General features: G+C 41.2%; 1 long non-coding RNA gene across 1 annotated transcript; it reads right to left on the bottom strand.

Moving 5' to 3' along the window:
• On the bottom strand, positions 1-25,854 carry LOC141806451 (uncharacterized). The gene is made up of 3 exons (XR_012599778.1): positions 25,810-25,854; positions 24,789-24,878; positions 1-106 (listed from the first exon to the last, which is right to left on the bottom strand). It is a non-coding gene; the product is annotated as an uncharacterized LOC141806451 (long non-coding RNA).
• Position 25,855: the final 1 nt, after the last annotated feature.

Below are 25,855 nucleotides of genomic sequence, written 5' to 3'. Positions count from 1 at the left end.
CTCAAAGGATAGTCCATTTTTGAAGGGGGTTGAATGAGGTACTTGTCAGTAGTGCGTGTATTAGACACAAAGGATGACAGCCAGCTTGACCCTTCTGATGAGGAAGCTGCAAGAGAACAGACACAGAAGCTAACCAATCAACTACAGCAGATGGGGTCAACTCTACCATCAAATTTCGCTAATTTCGATGAAACTCCGACCCAAACAGTGATGCTATGTGCACTACGTTTTGAAAAAATGTAGCAGTCTAATTTGTGGGGATGTTTTTCTCCTGCTTTGATTCTTTTATGATTTCTGGGGTGCCAATTTGATTTAAATTGTGATTCTCCAATATATCAGATTTTTTTGCTATTTTTAGTTTGCTTTTGCAACACCAGAGAAAGTGGAAATGTTGAATGATGATGATAATGTCTTCAAACTTCATCAGGGACTTTATTTTCCCTAAAAATTGCACATCACATGTAAGTCAGTTTTTAATATTTATTTAGGGGATCTGACATCTCAACTTTTTTCCAATCCAGCTTATAAAAAAGACTAAAATTAGGGATTTGTATTTAAATAAATAAATGAATAATAAATAAAAATAAATTAAAAAATAAATAAAAATTGAACACCATACAAAATCATTAAACAAAAAATCCCAATACTATGATACATCATTTTTTTTCTCCCACACCAATAATTTGCCTGTTCTTATTAGTGATACAACGTGTCGAATGTTAATCCTACAAAATAAGTTAGACCAAAGAATGCACACAGAAAACTTAGTGGTGGCTGCGTGAACCATGTCTTTAAATAAAACTGTAATGGACAAAGCTTCATGTCACCACAGAGCATCTCTGCCTCTTCTTCCTCAGAGTATTTTACTGTTTTCAACTAACACAGCCAATTTCAAGTGTTTTGTACCCTATCACACACACATACACAAACACACACCCTAGTCTGCAGGAGGATCGATTGTCGTCATAGAAACTCTGTCATTAGATAAATGACTGCTTCCCCGAGCTGTCAGATTAACTTTGACAGAACAATCAACACTATGTTATTTATGCCTGGCTGACAAAGAATCGTTTTGGCTTGGCGAGAACTGAACAATCCCACTGTGTCCCTAGTTGTCCTATTCAGGAAAGTACGCCATTACAAGGGTTGAGTTATGGAACATTGGACTTCCTTTACTGTCTGTTTATAGGCCAACATTTGAATCGTTCTCCTATGTTATGGTAATGAGGCTCTGGGTATTCATTGGCAACTTGTTGAAATGGACTTCCTGTCAAGCTGTGAGCACTGAACTTACAGCTTCAAATTAGCTAAAAGAAGAAAAATCATTTTTATGCCAACCCGTGTTCAAAAGGGAAGCTACTCTCTGTTTCTTTTACCATGTGGTGCCAATTATTTCAGAAGAGAAATCATAACAGATGTACATTAATATACATTGTGTAAACAGTTTGAATTGAAACACAACAGTGGTGGAGAACAATCCTTATGATTTAGTGCATATACAGCATTAATGGTATTTAAGTCCCAAAGATTTCAGACAGTCAAAAAGCTCCCTCTCAGGATTATATTTTTAAAGCTTACCTTTCATCAGTTAGCTATGATCACAAAAATCCTAAAGTTACACCAATAACCATTCAGTCACTTTAAACCACTGCTAGTGTAAACAAATCCTTGTGTGTGGGAAAATAATATCACCACACCCTTTGCTTTGTTTCTATCCTCAGTGTTTTGTCCCCCCCACCCCACCCCACCCCCCCAGACTGATTGCCTCTCTGCTTTATGTTCTAATTTGAAATCTGTTTGTCTTTCCTGGAGAAGAGTATTGTTCTTTCCTGCACTGTGCTGTTAATGAGTATGGTTAAGAACATCATTATTTTTTAAGTATCATTCGGGTTTTCACAGTGGGTGATCTCAACAATAATCTGTTTTCTTGTTTCATATCCAGAGTGACAGCAGTGGGTGCCTCTTTAATACCCAGAAAATCATTAGTGCTGAGAATCTCTGGTATGCTGGCGAGAGAGGGAGAGACAGACATAGAGAAAGAGAGACAGAGAGGGAGAGAAATTGTAATGAAGACGTATTAACTACGGGTAATTTGGTTGTTCTTCAGCTTGAGTTTCCCTCCGCTCTGCTAGTTGGTTTTATTTGCATTGATGTTGCCTCAGAAGTAGTTTGCTTCTTGAACAAAGGGGCTGGCGTATGTTAAGTGCTTTTGAAATCACAAGCGTTCCAGCCACAAGGGCCAGGCTTGATGAAAGGGTGTGAAATACAATGTGGAAATCGATTTTACTATCTTCTCATTTGGCCTTGCCAAAGCACAGTTTTATGTCAAAGCGTCACACACAGGGCTGCATGTGCGTACATTTAACACACTTCACGCGATGAAGAAGTATGAACAGGCAGCCAGGCTTTAAGCCTGATAAACTCATGCAAATTCTTGCTATGCTATGGACAGAATACATTAATATGTTTAGTCTTGATATGAGGCTTAACAATAATAGAAAATGAAAGAGGCAATGGCAGCATGTAAGAGTGCTACTGCACCAACATCCTGAAGGCCACCACAGCACAAGAGAAAGCCACTTGTAAGTTCCAAGGTCAAATACTTGATTTTCATTTCCTCAACAGCGCACACAATCATATAACAGTCACACTAATGTGAATGCTGTCATTCATGAAGAGCAATGTGTGGAAAAAAAGGGCATGCCACAGGAAGTCCGGAGGTCTGCAGATTGTGTATGCATAGCATTATGCTCATCGCAATCTGTCAGTGCTGCACCAAGCTAGCATCATCAATTTCTTTCCATTTGCAGAAAAACTGTGTTCTGTTTTTCCAAATAGCTAAGCTGTTGCCATGACTCTGGTCATCCATCCATTCGACCATCTATCCATCCTCAGTGTATGTGTCTGATGAATGTAAATGACAACTCAATGTCTATACTGTTACAAAAGGGGCCACTGAAAGCGGGGGAGATGGAACAACAGGGTGAAAGCTCCTCTGTGGAGTGCTGGCAGTACCATCTGCGGTGATGGGTAAACAGGAAACACACACAATAAAATTATAAGGCTTTCTCGCTCGTTTTTGTGATTAATGACAGTGATAGCCGTCAAGCCGTTTCACCATATTTAACACTGCCACAGCAGTTTGCAGCTGTTGTATTTTTTCCATACGGAGAGGGAGCACAAGACAGAGAGTGGAGGAGAGAATAGCTTAATCAAAATACAGAATCGTGAGCACCTTTACTCAGGGCACAGTGCTCGAAAGCAAACAACAAATAACAAGGGCATTTAACGTATCGACAACAGCTAAAAACAAAATAAAAAGAAGGGAAAACACACTGATGTAAGCTTTGCCCTGTGAGACGAGGCCTGTTACTGGTTGGGTGGGATCAGTGAGACACAGGTCAGGCAATGAGCTAGGGGAGTCAATTAAAGGAGCTCCTTCCTAATAGGACTGTGATGTGGAGCCATAGCAGTGTTATCTTGGCTCTCGCTGGAGGTGGCCAGATCTCTTTTGTGACATGAGCCAAGTAAATAAATAGCCAAATGAGGGCTCACAAAAGCATCGGCAATATCCCAGGGCACCTATTATGCAAGGGGCAGGGGAAAATTATGCCCTCAACAAATTGCTAATGATGAGCCAGTGATGTCTTGTTAAGCGACATTGTTTTCCCTCAGATCCCTTTGTGTCTGTACCGTGTTCACCATTTAACGAGACACACACACACAGGCACGCTAAACAGCCGAGCGGCTCAGCGATTTTTTTCTCTTTCTTCTCTTGTCTTCTTCTTCTGTTGCTTTTTCCTCCTTACTCCTCCTCTTCGTCTATCCTTTGCAGTTAACTTGTATTTCTGTGCCTCTGTTTTTCTATCCCCTCACATCCGCTGCCACTCAGAGGGCCTGATTTGGCGCATGAGAACATGCTAGAGTGGGCCCGCTCAGCAGGGAAGGGCCTTTTGATGCAGACCCCCCTGGGATCCCTCCACTGAACCAGCAGTACGTATCACAGATGTGACAGCTTTCATCTGACAGTTAACTTTTCCTAATTAAAGTCCCAAGTCTAATTACACACCAGCCTATCTGATATTTGTGAGATGGTCATAGCAGTTCTGGGGGCAGAGCCCATCAAAGATCCAAGCCGTGTGATTGGGAGGGTGGGTGTTTTTTTGGAGGGATTGGAGCGTTGCTTGTGCCCTGTGTGGGCTGTGGGCTCACCTGGGTGTGGGGGGGCCGTACATGCCAAATGGCAAGGCCTCATCTCATTTGCAAAGACACTGCCCCTGAATGTGGATGTGCAATTATGAATCAGGAGGAGAAAAAATGGTTAAAAGAAAAAAAAAACATTCCATAATTAGCAAGGCAACTCCAAGCACAAGCAATGGAAATTAGTCTTGTTGCAATAAATTAGCCTGTGCATATATTACATCAGATGAGCACCCTTGGGGCCCCGTATTAGCAGTTTGGCTGTACACTCCTGTGTATTTCAACAAACCAGTCACTCCTTCATTAAAGGTCCAGTGACAGACATTTCTTTTCAAAACCTTGCATGTTTTGAAACTCATCTCCACTGTGTCATTTGGGTGTGGTTTCTTTGTCTCTATGATACCACATGGGCTATTTCATCCTACAGTGTCAGTTCCCTGCACAGTCTGCCAGCCTTCGCAGATTTGTAATCATTGGATATTTTGTTTTATTTTACATTGATTAGAGCCACCCATTTCTCCCGAGCTATTTTCTCTAGCTCTGATAAACAAACATGAAATTAGAACCAGTCGAGATGAGCTGCAAAAATTTGCATCAAAATAATACAGTGTGCAGCTAACAAACCAAAATCAGATAGCAGCAACAAAAGCTGACAAATTGCAAATTAAAAGGCATGAAGTAAATGGTGTTTTGTCATTAAGCCCCAGCAGCCATTTTGAGGGCAAGGGGGGGGCTGGTTGTGCATGTTTGTGTGTGTTTGTGTGTGTGAACATGAGTGAGAAAGCGTGTGTATCGGCAGGGGTGGTGTGTGTGTGTGTGTGTGTGTGTGTGTGTGTGTGTGTGTGGAGGGGGGGTTCATGCCGGTGGTTATGATGAGTCTTATCCAAAGCGATTATTCATACTTGTCCTTCTGCTTGAATTAAAGCAAGAGTGCTGGAGCCAGTTAAAGCCAAATACTTGAATGGCTAGTGAACTCTCACCTTCACGTGCATCCATTTAGCTCACAAATGAAAAGCCAAGTACAGTCAGTGGAAAGCCATAATGGGTCTTTCTTCTTGCAGAGTGTGGCCATTACATACTAATTTCTTCTGGAGGCTCTTCAGGAATTTAAACACTTGGCTGGAGCTGCTGGGTCTTGTGCTGAGACGAACAGACCCCACAATGCCAACACACAAGGTGTTTGTGCTGGTCACACTCATGTCGACTGACCACAATTGTGCTCATTTGGAGAGCTGCAGCATTCTGTTGTGTTTGGTTAAGAAGCTGGTTCATTTGGGTATTTTTACAGTTTTCAAATGGATTCTTGATTTTAGATGTAAATCTGAATCTTTCTTTGCTCAAGTGGCGATACCCTGAAACCCAAACTTTCATTAACATTAGAAAAGCCTTCAGAGAGCGCAGACCCCCGCCAAGCATATAGTCTAATTGTCACCAACACTTAAGTCCTACTTTAATGTTATACTCCCTTTCAGCAGACTGTCTGCTACAATTTGGTGTTAGTTGCAGGTTTGTACAATCATTTGTTTCCTGACAGTGTTGAAAATGATGATGACCCAGTACATATTTCATATTCTGGATCTTAGTATCCAGAATATTGCCAGGATCTGGATCGTACTTTTACATCTATCAGAAATTATGTTGACCTTGTCTTGTACTGTTTTGCAAAGCAATCCAACCATTTATGGTGGAATTATATACACATATGGTGAAAACAGCCCTATCTCACAATGATAAAGAATCCTTCAAAAAAATCCTGGATCCAGACAGTAATCCAGATCACCTCCAAAATTTAATCTTCTCTTCATTATCTCATTTTGAACATTTCCTGAAAATTTCACCAAGAAACATTCCTTACTTTTTGAGTTATGCTGTTCACAGACAGACTCTCTCAAAAACATAACCTCCTTGGAGGAGGCAAAAACTGGTAGCACATTTGAAGGTACAAGCATTATCTATTTCTCCACTACAGTTGTACTAAAATGTACTGTGACACAACTGACCATTGTCTTTTGTGTATTTATCGAGGAAGTTTTCCTCAGTGTGTAGCTGAGGTCTTAGCCATCCATTACCATTGTCAACCAACCCACACTGTAGATGAGCGCTATTTTTGCACCAGATTACCCACTGCACATCAGTAGCACCCAGGAGGCAGTGATTTAATTATGCAATTAGTGTGGTGGATGATTAAATTGCTTAATTAATAGAAGAAGATTGAGAATTTGGCGAGTGAAGACAATATTTCGCCAGCTCACTGGTATGTGTGGATCTTCCAATAATTAGTCTTTAGCTCTTTTGTTCAGTGTAATGTATTGGTATGATGAATGTGATGATGGCAAGACAGCTACAGAAAGACTCCAGTACCCAACAATAGTTGCATTAATTTGGCCATTATGAATTTCAAGTGATGTTCTTTACACGTAGCTTTTCAATACAATAGCTAATATTTCCGCTAGCAACTTATTAACTAGCAAATGACTCCACTCAGTGAATCCATAAATATGATAATCTATCACTGCAACGATTTTTACTAGCTCTGTGTCACATGCAGGCTCAGCTGTTACTTGGAAAAGCAGGATTTCACACTTCATGCCTGCTTTGGAGTCATTAGATTTCTGTGTTCCCAGCTTTCCTCCTGTGGTTTGAAACTTGATCTTCAGAGAGGATTTTTTTCAGGTTGGGCTTTTGTTGTATTTACTGGATTAGTTCAGCTCTGAGCTCTCTAACACAGCATAGTGTATACTTGTCCATTTGATTGACAGCCTCTGGGGACCAAGTGAGCGACTTATTTACTGCTTGTTTGTTTGCTCTCCCACTGAGATATACAGAGATACCAGATTGTGAGGTGAAGTCGATGGTGAGTTACACAAGCCTTTGTCAATCACAACTAGTTGTGGCAAAGGCACAATCACTGGAGCCTGTCGTCTCCTGAGTCGAGCAGTGCTTGCTGTGAGTGCATATTGTCTGTGGCACTTCATACTAGAATAGGAAGCCTCACGTTCTCATGTCAAGTTCGCTGGCCCTCAGAAGTGAGACGTCGTCTTGTGTGCAGAGAGACGATCCTGCCGACTAGGATGCTACTCAACATAATTGCCACCAGTGTATAGCAATTTGTTTTATTTCTTCTTTGACTCAGTGGCAGGAGTTTCACTAAAGCTAGTGTTTTTTCCTGCTGTCTGGAGTGGTGCTTTAATGCTTCCTATTCGCACAATCTGAAAAGAAACACAGTAGTAGAAGTCAATGGTTGTCTAGTTTCACCCCTGTCGTGCTGTAGAGGCTATGTGCAGTTTGAACTTTTAGTTTCCTGGGTTGAATCCTTTTTATGGACCAATGAAGCAAATGAAACATTTAATTAATTCACTGCAGTTTGTGGTATTGTGTGTGGCCAGTCAAACTATCACTGCAGTTGCACAGTTGTCAGATATTTGATTGTCTTGTTCAGAGCATGAATTAAATATAGTAGATGTAATTACACAATTTTAATCACACATACTCAACAGTAAAATCAAATGGACAGATTACTTGATGTGCAATTTTCTATTTGTTCACAGAGTATTGCTCTAATAGAGGCTTTAAAGCAGGATATAATTATTGGCTTCATTTTACATGGTTGCATTATCTCTATTTTGAGCCTTCTCTACATGGAACGGTAGCTCGGCGTGGGGAATCACCCTTTCCATATTAGATGAAACAAAGCCTCTCACTTGTGGTCAGGGTGTGGTAACTGCTTTTAATCAACAATACAATTTCTTTTAGTCAAATCTACATTGAACATTATGCTTCTTCTTTTAAAAGTTTCATAGAAGGGACATTCAAGCTCTATTGCCTACCTTATTTTGGAAAAGTAGCCCTATTTTATCCATCCGTCAGTAGTTTCTTTCTATTATGTAACTTTTTGAATTATTGTTTATATTTGTTTTAAACTTACATGTAGTTAAGTTTAAACTGATTGACTACTGAAACTGAACTCTACTGCAAAAGAAACTTTAAAAGAAATCTTGAAAATCCTGTGATTATGTGAAATCATTTGCAACAAATATAAAGAAATTAAACAAAAGTCATTCATCTGTGTGGTATGACATTACGCACAAGAAATTAGCAAAGTTCATTTGAGTTTTGTAATGTTAAGATAATCCACAGAACTATTTCCATACACTCGGATAACGAAATTTACAGGAGTGTAAGGATTGAAATATTGTGAAAGAAAACTGTTTTGTACACATAATTGAAGTGTTTTTTAAAAGACTTCTACAATACATATATATATATATATATATATATATATATATAAAGAAAACTCATTTGTACACTTTCACCATTTAAGTGGTTTTATATATATATATATGTGTGTGAGTTTTTATATATGTCTATGTTGAACCTTTGTATGGCCTGAATGCTGCTTCTTGTGTCAGCTGCCTGTCTGTCAGTGTGCCATGCTGTGATTGAGACGTCAACGTAATCCATGTTTACACTGTCCTGCACGTGTCACGGCTAGCCGTTAACCACACAGAATTAGGCCATGTTTGACACCTCCTGCATCCTGCCACTTGAACCCATCATTGACTTCAGGTTCGAAGAGCAGTTCCAGTGCTCTGTAAGCAGTAACTGCATTGTCGAGGGCCGAAAAGGCAAAAATAAAGCGGTAGGCTATAAGGGGATCTAGGGGGGAGGTGAGTGGTGGTGGTGGAAGGAGAAACGATGGATGGCTGTGGGTAAGTGCCACTCCTTGAATATCCTCTCCGGCTCCTTTCCCACTCTGCCTCTCTCCCCGTCCTTCATTCTCCTCATGTCTCTCCTCCTCCCATCTCCCTTCCTCATTCTCTCTATCTTCCTCTGCTTCCCTCTCTCTGTTGCTTACTCAGAGAAGCCGCCAGTGTTTGCTTCTCCTTATCCAGGTTTCTAATCCGCCGCCAGTGAAAGAGGGGGAGAGGGACCGGCAGAACCATTAGAGGGGAGTTTATCAGACTCGCTCAATCTGTTATCACTCCTGTCCCTCTGTCCCTCCTGCTAGCCACCACCTCCCTCCCTTGTCACAGAGCTACTGATTGTAGCCCCTACCGGTCCACACACACAGACACACACACGCACACACACACACACACATAGCCCACCTCTGCTTATTTGCGCCTGTCTGTTCAACAGCTTTGTGCTGTTCCTTGCCATAAGTGAGAGCATATGTTACTGTGTACTCTCATCAGTGCCTGAAACACCTGAAAATGGCTGCATTTCAGAATAAATAAAATCCCCCCACACTTTTCATCGAGTGTACTCTCAGTTGACTTCCTATACCTGATCACAAAGGGCCTAAGAAAAAGCACCAAATGTAGAGTATTTCACTAGAAACCGAAGAGGAGGCTCTGAGCATCCCTGAGGGCACTTTGATGTGTGAAGCGGGTGCTCTAAAATATGCCTGAGCTGTTTTGTTGGCATTGGTGCCACTGGGAAAAAGAGGGGAGGGCTAGAGTTTACCTAAAGGATAAATGTCAGGGGATCAGCTAAATTAGATCCTGCCTGTATTAAGACATCAACTGTAGCTGAACTGTGCATGTGTGTGTACTCCATGTGTGTTTGCTCTGGAGTATGGACCCTTGCTCTCAGCGAGACTGCAGTCCTTGCTAATACAGAGCTCAAAATGGAAGTAGTGGAATAAGCCATTTCCTAGAGTTCCTTGTAGTGCTGAACAAACCAGTGAAGAGGGTTGGTACTTTTCTCTTATGTCACACTGGGCTACCCCTGTTTTGGCCAAATGTGGTGCACTATCAATCACACTGCTTCAACAAAAGGAAGTTAACACTTAGGTTACTTTCTTAATGTTTCTGGAACTATTTCTGGGGTTTCAGGGAGGAGGTATACACATAGTCAGAACCTAATGGGCAGAAAACATTTAATCTCATGTCAGCTGGTTATAAGACTCTTCAGTCCTGTGATAAAAAGTGCAACAGAGCTCCTTGACCACTATAGCTGCAGGCTTCCCGAGACTATCTTTGATTATGATTAGGGTTATACAGGTGGACGGGGCATAAGTAGAGTTGTGGCCCTATACTGTGAGACGGGGTACAGTTTTTTTCCTTCAACCTAAGGTAAAGTGTAGTGTACTGGCTTCAGTCAATGGGAGAATAGCTGCAGGGCTTCAACACCCATCACTCTTACAGCCATATTTGTTCCTCCCCAAGCATACTGAGGCTACCCAGAGCGCAGCCTGAGAAACATGCTGGCTATCAATTTTATGTGAAAATACAGACGGGAAATGACTGCATTTGGATACTTTCTGTGGGTAATTTGCTGTGAAAACATTACTGCCGGTTTTATTAGAATTTGTGTTTTTCAAATTTCATATCTCCATCTTGGTTTATAGGGCGAGCAAAGCACAGTACAGCAAAGCAAAGCAACAACAGGAAAATGGCTGGTGCAGAGTGACATTTTCTGCCACTTCGTCCATGTTCCGTCATTTAGAAGTAATGGCCGTGACCACTGCCACCATGTTTACATAGCAGTGGGCTCCCAGCACCCAGCCTGTGACAAATTATAAAAGCTGGGCCTCTAAAGCCTGGCTGCATTTCATTAAACTTTAACTTCCCTTATCTGCAGTGACAGGGGATGGAATAATAAAGGCTGACAGGTATCTAAAGATGTATGTTTGGACTAGGGGACAGGAACAGCACGAGAGCCTTACACAGCTTTGTCACAAAGAAGGGACATATGTTGAGAGCCATAAAAACTGAAGGCAGATGTTAGTGTTTTACTAAAGCTGGGAAAGGCTGTAGACGCTGATGGTGCTTCGCACATATGTCCAGCATGAAAAGCTGTCTGTTGTTTCACTAACTGCACTCTTCCTGCTGCACGTGACAAAAAATGGAAAAATAACAATAAAAAAGAAACTTTTTTCTTTTCTTGTAATGTGAACTCAAGAACCAACTTTTTCTTTGGTTAAACTTGAGATTTAACAATACTTTTTCCAACCCAATATATACAAACATGATGAAGTTTGTCTATATATATATATATATATATATATATATATATATATATATATATATATATATATATATATATATATATATGGTTATGTCTGTATTGCAAAATACTTATTCATAAATGGTTAGTGAAGCATCTTGTTAGTAAAATAAGGAATATATTATAATAGATGGAGGCATAAATTCTTCACAACAGCTACTGACTCAGACAGAAAAAATATTATTTTAGTTTAAGTTGTAACTGAGTGATTTAGTGGTATTTTTTTTGACTGAGGTGAATGAATGAGTCAGAGAAAATACTTGAGGTATGCTGTCATTCATTATTAGTGAGAACAATATGCCGCAGCCTTGCTTGTCTCTCTCTGGTTGTGTTTTTGCCCACACTGAGGCCTCTCTGAAATCCACTCTACACAAAAAGACCCCTCAGAAAAGAAACTTGGATCTCAGGCGTAAGTTGGATGAGGTTTATATCTCAAAAGGACAATGTGGCAAGGCCAACATTAAACCATGTTAAGATCTTCTAAGAGACGCAGTTGATTGATTCCATAGACCTTGTTCATCAAGGCCACCAGGTTTGAACCAAAGATATTTGAAATGTGAGGAAGAAAGAGGTAGTTACTGCAACAAAAAGCCGCTGAAGCGGCCTTTGTAAGAATCTGAAAGGACCTATCTACAGCTAGCTAGGCTCTCCCATTGAGCAGACGAAAGACTACCATGTAAATAAAAGCCAAGGGTGAGCTCACAACTTTGCCTGCATGAATAAAAATGCCCACAATAACATTACAGATGCATACACAAATAAAGCCAGCCATTCATTTCCTTGTAATACTCAGCAGGCACGTTCTTTTTTATTCAGTGTTGCAAAAGTATATGAATTTCGTGTGCGGTTTCATTCAAAGTACAAAATAAGATGCTGTCCGGATTACTGTTCATGTGGAATGCAAATAGTGGCTTTGAGAACATCGTCTAATATCATTTCTTAAAGTGGAAGGTCTGGTACAAATTTAAGATGGGAGAGTGCTGACAGTTTTGTGAATTTTAGCACTCTGCAAAAAAGGTTGTTTTCTGTGGGTCCATCAGTGTGTGTTGCAGCAGACATCTGTGCACATGCAGAGATAAGGTCAGACATGGCCTTCCCCGTGGGTGGTGGTGATGCGGTGGTGGAGGGGATTGGCCAGCCTGAGGAGTGGACGAGGTGGCTGAGATAGCCTCCTCCTGCAGGCGAGTAGGTCTGGAGTGCTGTGCTGCTCTCTCCCCCCAGCAGCCATGTCCTGTTGGAGTGAGCCCCTTCACCAGAGCTTTGTCTGAGAAGAGAGTAGCCGAAAGGGCCCTCTGACACACTGTACAAGACCCTTCAATATACAAGCGCCACCTCTACAGCCTCATAACCAACACCAACCACACGCAAACACACATGTGCACACATTCTGCATATGCGCATGTGTGGCACCACAAGAGTGCTGATGTTGTTTTATCTGTCTTTTGTGTGATTTTGGAGCTAAGCTCAAACACAAACATTGGAAGCTGGAGGCGAGAGCAGAGCGCCATCTGCCCCGTTCACGGCCTATCAAGCTTTCACTGTCCATTTCCTACATGAAAACCTCTGCATTCATTGCAAGCCAGGGGAAAGAAAAGAAGCAAGATAGAGTTATACACTGGCTGAATAAGTTTTTAAATAGTTCTTTATCTACACTTTTTTGACTGTCTCAAGAAAGAGAAACAGAGATGTAATCAATAATGAACAACCTTGAAAATAGCTGTAAACAGATGGCCCAATGAAAACATTCTTCTACCTTCTGTATCTCCCCCATGTTTGTGTTTTCTAGTTTACAATCAAAAGAACTTTCTCCTTTGCTAACAGCATCTGTTCCCGAAAAAAAAAGATTGCTAATCTCCCCGTCAATACCAGCACACAATTGTGTTTCATGTTATCATAAGTAATAACCCACCTTTGCTTGTCTCTCAGCAGACATTTCCCTAGTCTCTGCAGATAACTCACACCATGTGTCACAAGGCATGACAAAGCCCGCAGTGTGACATATCTAGACCACCAGGAGAACTGTAAGATGGTGAGGAAAGAAAGGAGAATAGAGAGGAGAGTGGTGGGGGTAGGAGTGTTAAAGAGGAATGCAGTATGATGTATAGTGTTTTTGTCCAGGTAACTGTTGGCTGTAATGCTGCTGTGACACATTTGAAATTGGCCCTGGCCGGCCACAAAGACAGACAGAGGCGCTGCAAGCACTAGCCAATCCATACTCTCCAGACGCCCGCTCCGCTTGGAGAATCCTCAGATATTGACCTTCAATTCAGTCAGCATTCAGAGTTGATGAAAAGAGATAAGCACTCTAATCTGTCCGTCGTCTTCACGCTTCCATTTATTGACTAACTGACATAGACTTATTTTAGCTCTGGCTGCTGCTGTCGCCACACACCAATATGATACATAAACCGTAATAGATGTTTATTTGAAAGAGGCTAATATGAAAATTACTGTTAAAGACACATGAATCAATTTTCTAAAGCAGATACAATTGGACATCCCAGGACACTTATTAAATGTGAATTGGTGTGGGCTTTCTTGTCTGTCAGAGATGCTGCTTTTCTCCCTCTCTTTGCTATGTTTTCTTGTGTGACATGTTATTATGCTCCATTTCCCTCTGTCAGTCGTAGCTATTTTACAGATTGCTTGCCATGGAAAAAAAATACTTTAAAATCTCCATGAAGCAGGATTTTAAAATGAAAAATTTGTGCACACTTTTACACCACGTTATACATGGGTAGGTCCTGTTGGAATTCCTGCAGCTGCCGTCCTACATTTCACATGATGTTTGTAGGCTGGATCTTAGAGGCACTTGACGGTGAGTAGGGGAGTAGGAGGAAGTGCTTACTGTGAGCCTCTGTAGAGGAAAGAGTTGCCCACAAACTGTCTGTGTCACTAACCTGCCATGAGGGTGACCATGAGGATGGATACACACAAATCTAATAAAGTGTGCACAAAAATGAAGATCATTGAAAAGATTCACACACACACACCCTACCACACAACGTCATGAAACCCGTATCAGAGAGCCATCCGGCCATTTTCATATTCATATTTACATGTATATGAGAGTCAGCGCATCCCAGGAATACAGATCCATTTAAATTCAGACAGAATCCGTAAATATCCACCTCCAGAGATCCATGAGAGGGGGAGAGATGGAGGAAGAGGCCAGTATATTTATTTGAGTGACATTGTCTAAATTGAAGTTTGACACTCTTCACCACTCTAACCTTTATGCAAATGTGAAAACATCTATATGTGATGGACAGAATTCAATTAACTGAGATGACAGAAAATAATCTAGTGAACTGAATACATCATGCAGTTGAAAGTAACATAATCATCCTGGTAGGAAAGGGTTGGGGGGGGGGGGGGGGGGGGGGGTCAGTGGGAGAGAGACAGATAGAGAAAGAGAAAGAGAGAGGGAGAGAGAAGAGGGGGTGGAGGAACGAAAGGGAGGGCACAAAGGAAGTAGAAGATAGAGCCCATTTCTTCGCCGCCTTATCGAATGGCACAAGCTCTATTTCTCCAAAGCGGAGTCTTCAGTCCACTAAACTCTTGATCTCAAATGAGAGACCCTGGAACACTGTTGCTAAGCAATTAGGGGGGTTATTGAGCAGCTGATTCCCGCCGCTCAGTGTCCATCATTACAATTTTTTTCCTCACCTCATAGACTTCCATGCTGATGAACAGCAGCCAGCGCCCAGTGACCACGCACAAGAAAATGGGATCCTCTGGCTAGGCTGCAAATTACACCCCTGCACACTGGCACCCTTATTTCAACCAATGCAGAGAGACTTCTCAAGGCAACTTTTGCTGAACGAACCCTGGGGTGCATGTGCACAACAGAGAAAAATAGAGAGAAAGTTGGAAATAAAACCTTGTTATTATTAGTATTATTATAGCAAAAAGTCTCCCAGAACTCCTGAGTGCTTTCTTTCCTCTTAAAGTGCCCAATTCAAACACTGTCATTCAAAAAACTATTTAAGTAGCACAATGACAAACTGAAATAATAAAAGGTAGTTTATACACAACAGTGACAAACTTACGGTAAGTCTTGATAATAGGAACCTGTGAAGAGGATGGAAAGTGGGACAGAGGAGGAACCAAAGGAGCAACTGAACTGCTTGCTACAACCTGAGAACACAAGTGAGCTGTTGGCCAGATGGGGGCACCCTTAACCAAGCTATGAGAAACTGTGATGGAACAGCTCTCCACAATAAAACCAGTGTACAGGACAACTTGTGTTTTTCACGACGGTTAAAACTATTCAAAACTTGGAGTACTTAGCGCAAAAAGTACTTGAAAAACACAAATGCTAACTATTTCTTTAGATCATGTGGATTCTTCATGGTGTGTTCATGATGTTCAAGTATGTTGAGGGATCAAGCAGAAAGAGAATTTCCTTTACAATAATTGACAATGGGGCTTTAAGATTCACCTTTTTCACATTTTGCTGGATGGTTAAATGATAATATTGTGTAGTATGAGATTTGAAAGAGTCCACTGTGTGCTTAGAGCTAACACTAGATGGCTCTGTGGTCTGTGGTCTGTGGTGCTGAAGAACCACTTAGTCTGCACTGGTCTTGTGTTTACATTCTGTATTTTGGACAATAACCTGTCTTCTCTGACCGTGGATTCTTTTAACTTCTTTTGATTCTTTCTGACAAAATTTGCCCTAAAAAATATATAATTTTAATACTTTGGTATTTTGGTCTTACAGACCACTAAATGTATTGTAGACAGTCTACAATGTTCTGTTAGATTACATTATAACAAGACGAGAACAGAAAGGTCATTGTTAACATCACTAGTTAGCACGTCTCTCACTTCATACATCTCGTATCTTTATCTAAATTGTGTTGCAATGCTGATTTAATTCCTGTCATTTACATGTGTGTTTGGTACAGCGCTGCACAACTGAAACCTCAGTTGTAATGGATGGTTAAGTGACTCCTCACCAGATCTCTTACATATAATATAAGTTCCATTAGCCCTGAAATGGCTACTGTATGGCATATAATTAAATATAGCCTTTCAAAGAAACCCACGGCAAGCCATTTAGAGTGTTACATTTGAAGCTTGTGTGAGGTTACTAGTGCTTTTAACTACAGCACCCACTGAGTAGCGTGTTAATTAACATATTTAGAATGAAGTAGATTTGCCATGCACTAATCACTCTCTAATTCACTAAGAACTGCAGCCTTTTAAACACTGGACAATAATCAACATGCCAGGCCTTAACATTACATAATCTGTAATTATGTTTCACTGAAGGAAATAAATAATTAATGTGGTAAATAAATTACACCGACTGATGTGATTGGCCGGTGGATGCCTTTACGTGTTGTAAATGCTAGGCCTATTTGCCTTCCATACACTGAAGCACACTTTGTGACCTACAACAGACACACTCACCAGGATGTTAGAGAGCGAACGATGCGTCTTAATTGCTCTCAATATGTTAAAATACAAGAGAAGAAATGTGTTCCCTGCTCTGTGGGATTATTTCTCCGACTCAAACAAAGTTTTATGTCAATATGCTTAATAGTAACCATTTTTCCTTTTCAGAATTACAAAAGAAGGTCCACCCCACCCTGTATGGGGCATGGGGGTGGGCTTGTCCCAGAGGCCCCAGTGCACCATGGGTATTGTTTTTACTCCTCAGGTATAATGAGGGAGCTATGGCTCGGCTGCTGAGAGGGAGAGTGGCAGCACTCCAGCTCTGACCCCCTCATAATCCTAGAAAACCCATCCTGGGTCGACTCCCGCCTTACTCACAGCTTTGAGTTGAGAGAAGCAGACTGACTACAGCTGCTCAGTCTCACAGAGGACCAAGAGAATCAGAGTATCTGCGCCCATCATCAGGATAAACATTGCATCGCTCAACTGCTCTTTTCTTGCAGCGGTATCCTTCCATTGAGCCAAGAGGATCACCTGTTTCTCCATTAGATATGACTGGGTACTGAGACAGAAGTACCAGGGTGTAAGAGGGATCTTTGACAAATGTTACACAAGGGATGTTCGTGTCATGACATAAATTAAAACACAAGGCTGTTTAAAGACAAAAAAAAAGAATATTTATCCACAACTTTTTTTTTCCTCACACAGCATTAGTATAGTTTAGTCTCACACACATTAGAAGAAGATCACACAGCAGGCAGGCAGGCCTCTGCTGTACTGGCTGTTGTCAGGTGACCCTCTCTTCAGCCTCAATGGCGTCAGTTCCCAGCAGGAGACGTTGCTGATTGCTGACCACGCACACAACAATGTCGCCTGTGAACCCATCGCTTTATGGCTGCACTGGCTTTGATGCAACATCTAATTGGCCGAGATGAACTGTTGCTGTGGCAGCTTGGGGCCCAGCTCCACTGTAAGCCAGTCCACACAGCCAAAGTCTGCATTTAATTAGGTCCCCTCTGCCTCTTGTGTGTGTGTGTGTGTGGACTGTGTGTGTGTGTGTGCACAGAATATCGATACGGCGACTGACTCCTATTTATCTGGTCACATTTTTATATACATGTTTAGAATTTAGAATAAGAACTCCTTATGGGCTCTTCTGAAAAATATGCAGAAAAGTGAAATAATGATGTCACTGTGAGAAAGGAGGGTGGGGTGTAACCGCTTCATAGGTTGGATGTGATATGAAAGGTGCACCGTAGAATTAAGATGGAGAGGATTGGTGGTTTGTCACCTGAGGGGTTTGTTTTCTCAGTTCTTAACGTTCTCTGAGATAGCACTGATTGGCTCGGATGGTGACAGGGTGCGTTTGAGTAGAAGAAGGATCGAAGGGTGTCATAGTGGTTTGTTTTCACAGGTCCTTCACTTCACTGCGTTTGGCGATTGGACTGGAGTCTGTTGTCGCCACGTAGGGGCTATGTGTGAGTGCCGCTTTGTTTAACTTCCTCTCAGTGCTGCAGAAACCAGCAGGGCCTGGTAATGATTCTGCAAACAGGACTCACGAGGAAGACAACCGTGTTTCTTCTTACTAATTGCAGAGAGGGCCTGCATTGCATTTAATTGTATTTGGCAAAATGTTTGGTTCGAATGGATAGTGCGAATCACAACTGGCCATTTGGTACAAGACAAACGTCATGACAAAAGAAAAACAGACTTTTTAAAGTAGATTTTGAATCATTTTTACCCAACAGCTACATGGAAGTTATGTTACAAGTTACATTCCAGCAGATTTTTTTCCCTGTCACAAATGAAAGGCAATTTTAGAAACTGCACTGCTTTGTTTATTTGCATGAAATTGAAGAAATACCACAATGTATCACATCTCAGCTTGTGCTGAACTCACCAGAGCACAATGACTGATTATAGCAAATTACTATCCCTGTACAAGCTGCCGAGAATCCGCTCACTGGCTGTACACAGCCCTGAAGCAGGGGAAGAGAAATTGTTCCGCCCAAGTACCATAAAAACAGATTGGAAGCTCAGCACTGTGAATTAGCTGCACAGGAAGCCCCCTAAACCCCTTGTTTTATTCATGAGCATGAAGGCTATCGTAGTCTAAGAAACCCCTGTGGTCTTGCCCGCTACATCAAGGTTGCATGCCGCGTCCATGGAAGGTTGCATTATTTTTACATGCTACATTGATGTCACATTAAAAAGCATCAGAGATTAACTGCTGCTGCTATTTCAGACTATGCACAAGTAACTTAGTATGAAAAGAATCTCTACTCTAATGCAAAAAACATGATGAAAGATATTAATATGGAAACAATCGTTCAACTCCAGGAAGCCTTCGAAAAATGCCTACAAGTAATATTTCAGGGTTCAGGGCTTTGATTGGGCAGCTTGGGTTGGTAAGGGGGAGAAGTGGAGGAACTTTCACAGCTGATGTTTTTTTTTTTGTTGCAAACCAAAAAAGAAAGGTAGCAGTTTCCAAAAGAGGATAATAAAGCGGGAAAATACACAGAAGTGCTAAAGTAGACAAATGCAGAGCCTAGAAAAATGGTGGTGGATCATGTTCAATTGAGAAGAAGGAGTGTACAAGAGAAGATGAGTTACCCAAGTCTTGTACAGTCTGTCAACTTGTACATTGCTTTTCCTATATTCCCCGAGCATGGAGTAAGATATTCTGAAATTCCCTCCCTATTTAAAGGAAGATGCTCAGCTTTTAAACCTATAACCTTTAACAAAGTTTGTAAACCATAAATAAAACGTAGATGGGACAATGTCCATGGAAGCTGAATCCCCCCAAAAGTATATTTTGATCAAAATCATAGAAAATTAAAACTCCAAAAATTGTCAAACACAGGCATTTAATCCGTGTGATTCCCTTTTTAAAGCACTGATAATGATAAAACGGAAATATGTCTATTTCCACTTAGTTCCAAAGAAGTAACTACTGTGACAATATTATCCAGCAGGAGGCAATTTTGGGGCTTTAAACCGCCCTTCAAAACTATTAGTTGTACGTCACAACATAAAGCTAGTATGTGTGAAATTTAGAGGCATGTGTCCTTGTTTACTTGGTTTGTCAGGGTGCCAATGTTTCCTAATTGTCCTCTTTGAATTTAGCAACTTGGTCTCTCATCATTATGGTGGCACTGAAGTCCTAATGAGTGGAATTGTTATCTGAAAGATGGCCCCCTTTTTTTCCCTGCTGCGAAAGCACATTAGATCCAGACAGCTCATTTCCATTCCCCCTGTCATCTCTCTAGAAATGACGTGCAGTGCTTGAAACTGTTTATTTCCAAATTCAGACCTCCTCCGCGGCAGCCATCGGCTTCAATTACCAGTTTTTCCTGAGCGGAGCCATCAGGCAGCCTGACACTGAGGTCCAACCTAATTCCCACCTTCTCCAAAGTCAAGAGCATAATGTGCAGATAAAAAAGGTGGAAAATAGCCTGCCACTCATTAGCATGCAGCGCCTGCCTGTTCATTTGCTTGCTGCGAATGAAAGTTCTGACACTCAGCGCCTTGTGCAATACGAGAATAGTCCTCTTCAGACTGCCTCGTGTCCTTACTGCCACGGAAAGGTCATCGGCAGAGGTGTGCGATCACCAACCCGGCTTGCTGTTCTCCACTGGACCACCTGGGAAAGGGGTTAGCTGGGGGTATTGATTCAGGGAGGACCTCATTACCTGCTGAATCAACATATTATTGCCATGTTTCACCCGGCTGAATTGTTTACAAGTGTCTTTAGCGCGGGCAAAGGCTTGTTCTGCTGGGCCACGACCGCATTCATTAGTCCCTGACCCCGGTGATTATGTGTTATCTGATATGCTGCTATCTGGCTTGGCCGCATGACCAGGGCCACTGGCCTGCATCGGCCGGGGCCCATTACAACCCCTCTCTTTTCCTCTCTCTCTGTTTTTCTCTCTCTGCCCCTCAATCCCTCGTTCCCTCTGTCTGTGCTCCCTATGAATGTATCCATTAGCCTGCTGATGTGTAAATTGTTTTCACCTGCACTGCGGGCAGATGGGGAGCAGTGTCTCTGTCGTGATTTCCTATGCATGAGCTTTCTAATCAGTCAGAGAGTAACATGATTCCCTTGCTTCTTGCCAGAAAAAGGTGAGCTTGTGCGAGCATGTACACTTACATTACACAAATGCACGCACATGCACACATGTTCTTGCACTCACAATCTGCAATCAATATGCGTGGCGTGTTGTGGGGATATTGGTGCAGTGGTAGCGGTGACAGGGTTCATTATGTGAGCTTGCCTTACAACACTGACGGCTTAATACAGCAGTGAAAACAGGGGCCTGAGTTGATCCCTGTACTGCTATACCCAATTTCCGTTCCAACCAAAGGATAATCTGACCAGATAGACTGCACCTACATGAGCATGGTGACTTTCAGTAGCAGTGTTGACTGAGTGTAACCAACGGTGGAAACCAGGGGGAATGCCCACCATGCAGACAAATAAAGCACTCCCTAATGCCTTCATGTGGATCTGACATATGCCCTGTGGGCCCCTCCTGGAGAAGGAGGTCAAATGGAGAGCTGTTTATATGATGATCTGCCTTTCACTCACTGCTGACCTATTCTGGCTTAAAAATTATTAAGATTTTGGTATCATTATCTTGGAAAAGATACTATCTTAAAACTTACCATTACCTCTACACTTTTCTTGAGTTTTTATGCATCTGCAATAATTTTACATTCTTATTTCAAGTATTTTATACCAAGCAGCAACCTTCTGTCTGAAAATATAAGACAATACAGAAGTGTTCAAATCTGCAGTTTGTCCGTCGAGTGTCCACTTGAGGCTGGCTCCAGAAGTTCCAGAAACCACATACACACCAAGCCCCCCAAAAAACTTTTCACAGCAGAAATAAACAGCCTGGTACAAAAAAATGTCTCTCAACTCCCAATAGTTCATTTTGTTAGGTAGGAGGGGTGAATTTTTTCTAACTTGACAGTTAAAAAGTTATCTAGAGCGTGAGTTTGCTCAATCAGAGGAGCAGCTTCGCTCACATGACTATGCCCATTTATTATACAGTCTATGCGTTATACAGAAACTTTAAAATATTTATTCAGGGGTTGCATTTTTGTGATGTATTCCAAATGTGGGCACATGTTATAAGAAAATAAAGTACAGTGAAACATTCCACTCTGGCCTGGAACAATAGCCAATGAATCAATTAGCCGTACGATAAATGAAATATACTTGATAATTTTGCCAGACTCAATATATCGCCATGCATGCGTGCCTGTTTGTTTTCCTAAACTCTTGCCTCCAAACAGGCTGGGTGTCAAGAGGGTTCACTTTGTTCATCACTCTCAGCACCTGGGCACCTTTGTTCCGTAGCAGAATGAACAGAGTGAACCCTCTTGTCAGTTATCCAAAATCTTTGTCACCTGGGGGACGTGGAGGCATTAGCATCAGGCTAGTACAAACACACAGAGTGCAGCTAGTGAGTCTCGTGAGCTCATCAGGGGCAATGCAGGTTAACGTAGTGGAAATTCGGAGTAAAAAAGTTTCCTGCAAAGTGAAACGCTGTAGCCTCAAAGTAGAATTATTTTGGCTTTAAACCAAATAAGCGAGGTGGGCCCATCAACACAGATGAGCCAGTGTGCAGCAACAAAAATAGGCAACACAACAAACTCGCATGCCCTAAAACACAACACCTGACCCAATTACTATAGTAAAAAAAATTCATGAGAAATAAAGGTTTATTACATTTGAAAGGGTGTACTGCATTATTATGATATATTGTTTTATATTGGTGGTTAATTTGGTCTTAAAATAATATCGTCAATAATTGTGGGACAATATATCATCCAGCAAAATTTTTTATCCACCCAGGTCTATTCCACTCCATGGTATCTCCTCAGTAATATTCTCACAAATTCCAAATTCACTCACTGCAAAACAAACTTCTAGAGAGCAAAAGCTGGTAAACATACAAGTAGGTGAATGGACATGGTCTTAACAAGACCAGAGAGCAGTGAAACCACCAAGCCCACCACATGAGCAGAAATCAAGCCCTCGCTGTCAGTAATCTGACCCAAACATCCCATCCCACATGAATCTCTTCTGACAACAGCACACACAGCCTTTATTTGCTGCCATGTCCCACACAGTCCCTCGTTGTCAGTAAAATCCTCAGCTCACAGACTCCTGTCACCGTGAAAGATGACTCTGCCCTCTGTACCTCTCACTCACTGACAGATGGACTACAAGCATGTAAAAATATTGGAAAAATTCTGGATGCAACCTGTAATTGATGCTAGAATAAAAACAACAACAAAATAGAAAGGGAAAAGAGAATGAATCTACTCAAAAAACTACATCACAAGACGCACACGCTCTAACAACAGGCCACTGTCATTAGACCTGCAAGTCTTTGTTCGAAACTACACTGACGCATTGTGCTCTCAGACAGCACTCGAGACTGCCCTGATGTTTATTCAAATAAACAACAAGTGCAGCATCACAGTGAATCTGATCTCCTCACTCATTCTTAATGACAAAGATAACTATGAAGTGAAAACTAACCAAAAAATAAGCAGAGTATAACTCAACAGAGCTTCTCACAGCCTCTTGGTGTTCAATTTCTGTGGAAGTCACAAATAAAAATGAAAACATTGAAAACTCATTCCTCTCTATCCCATTCTATTTTGTCAGCTTACTTTTCTGTGAAATTATAAAGGGGATTTGTTGCAGCTTTTCATCCACTTGATAGCACTTAACTAATTGCAGTCCTCTCATCGACAAAATCGTACTCACAAAACATCGACACAAATAAACTAAATGCAGGGATGTGGGCATGTTAGCCTGCACACAAACACATCAAGATTAGACTGTTATAATTTGTATCCTTTTTAAAACTTTATGAGACCTTTTTTTGAACAGATACTACTAATATCATTATCTGGACACATTTAATCTTTTTAATATAACTTTGTGAAAATCAAACTACACCTGTGCCAACTACGAGTGCCTGCTTTTTGAAACGATTATAAAAGCCCGGTCAAATCTCTTTTGCTAGAGGTATCAGCCAATTATAGAAACAAGTGACCATTGAATTAACACATGGAACTTGAAAGCTTTTGCACTCTGATGTAGAATGCTCCCCTGGAAAATATGTCAGACCTTAATTTGCAGCTTCATAAGGAGTCACCTGAGTTCTGGGCAAACAATGGGCTTTAACTCAATGGAAGCACAATGGCATTGTAAATGTTAAAATGTGTTGTTAAATGTCACAATTCTACTTCACCGTTTTTAAATGCTATCCAGCCAAAAGTCTGAGCGAATAACAAACGTTCAAACCAAGTTCATTTCAAACTTGCCACAATAGGCGACTCCTACGCCTTTTTCTTCATAGATGAGAATTGAGGATTTGCATTAACCCCAAACACTGCTTCAGTATCTAAGTGATAGTGAAAAGAGTGAAGGGAGGGCCATGAAAACCAGAGCTGTGGAAGAAAAACCACAAAAGACAGATAAACCCAACACCACAGAGAGGTGAGCCAACTGTTCCAAGTCTCTCACAAGGGGAGAAAGAAAAAGGGTGGAGGCGGAGGAGATAATTTAGCATTTGTGTAAGCTGTTTATCAAATTATTAACTGCACAGATGTTTCTGACTAGCTAGGGGCTGAACATGGGCTCTGCCAGGCAGGGGAACAAAGGTCTGACGAATTCTACGGAGATGTGCACTGAATATCAATTTAATTTACTAGCTGTTAATTCTTATGCAAATTGTGACCTCTGTTAGGGCATATCAATGACTATACACATTGTATGTCTTCAGAGAAGCAGAAACAGTGAAAAAACATAGTATAAAACTATCAGTAAAGAAAATAATATTTTCAGCATGGCTTTTTATGTTTTCAGATTTGAAAAATGAATGCAAGGCACCTTTTGTTTTGAATGATAAACACTTGTAAAGACTCTACTTATTCTCTCATTCAAACTCTGTTTATGTTCCACTATTTGGGGTGTATACATTGTTATAAAAAGGAAGGGAATATACTGTAGATAATTTACTGTAGCGTTAGAATAAATGCTTTTTGGATATAGCTTGATAGAAACAAAATGTAAAGGAGGGTAATAGTTTTTGGACCCCATAGTTTTTTAAGGAGTTGAGCATGTACAGCTAGTGAGAACATACCCAATGTGATGTGTGTGCAGGCACAGGTTTAGGGCAGGGCTTCAGCCTTGGGTGTATCCTTGGATGAAATCTCATCCAGTAGTTTTCTGCCTGCAAACAAAGTACATGGGTGCAAAACAAACATATATCAAACAGAGGCTCTGAGTGCATTGGGAATAATTTTCTGCCTTAAATTATTATGATCCATTTACTATGGAGTAGCTTGACATCAAACAGAGGTTGCTCATTGGCATCAACCCCAGCTGAGCTCAATTGGAACACCAAAGCTACAAGTCCTAATTTTCTTCATCACCTCCAATGTGCCGCCTTTCAGCTCTCCACATAACAAACAAAACCTGGGCAACAATATCAATTATACATGCAGGAGGCAAACAAGGGGATTTAGTTCAAAACAAATAGCCTCATGGAAAGATGCTGAATAGGGCATATTAGCATTAGAAAAGGACAACCAAACTCCCCGCTTCAACGGCAAAAGAGCAATCTCCACTGGAATTGGGAGAATTGCTTGATTAGGATATGATTTGGAGGGGCTGTCAAGTTCCAAGCCTTGCTGGGATATTATAGGCAGAAATGTTTTCATTTTAACAAAATGGCATTCTGCTACAGTCAAAACATGACATTACCAGAACTGTCAGTGGTGAACTTTGATAATGCTTGACAAGATCAGCTCAAGATGCAACAGTTATCTGAGCAAATGAGACATCAATCTGTCTGGTAAAGCGGTAGAGGCTTATCTAATAAAGACAAAATAGAGCCAATTTGATGCCTGGTATTTTGTACATTTACAATAGAAAAATCTTTATAAGAAAATAGGAAAGAACAACAGATTTTATGGTTCATAGCTATATCAAAGTAAATCCTAAAACAACAAATGTCATATGAGCACCGGTAGAGCAATGGTTTCCACTTTTCCGTATGAAAATAGAAATGGGGTTGAATAAGCTTCATTAAGAACGTCAATTTGTGTCCTACCCCTTATTCAGAGACAGCAAGAAGATGTAATCTTGGTAAAATAGCTTACTTCTGTGTACAGTCGGAGGAGCCCGCGCCTGAACAGCACCACGTGC

The sequence above is a fragment of the Halichoeres trimaculatus genome, unplaced genomic scaffold (assembly GCF_033239565.1).
Source record: "Halichoeres trimaculatus isolate MK-OKI-2021-1 unplaced genomic scaffold, fHalTri1.1 fHalTri1_scaffold_17, whole genome shotgun sequence".
NCBI classification, from domain to species: Eukaryota; Metazoa; Chordata; class Actinopteri; order Labriformes; family Labridae; genus Halichoeres; species Halichoeres trimaculatus.
This window is presented reverse-complemented; position numbering and strand designations above follow the sequence as displayed.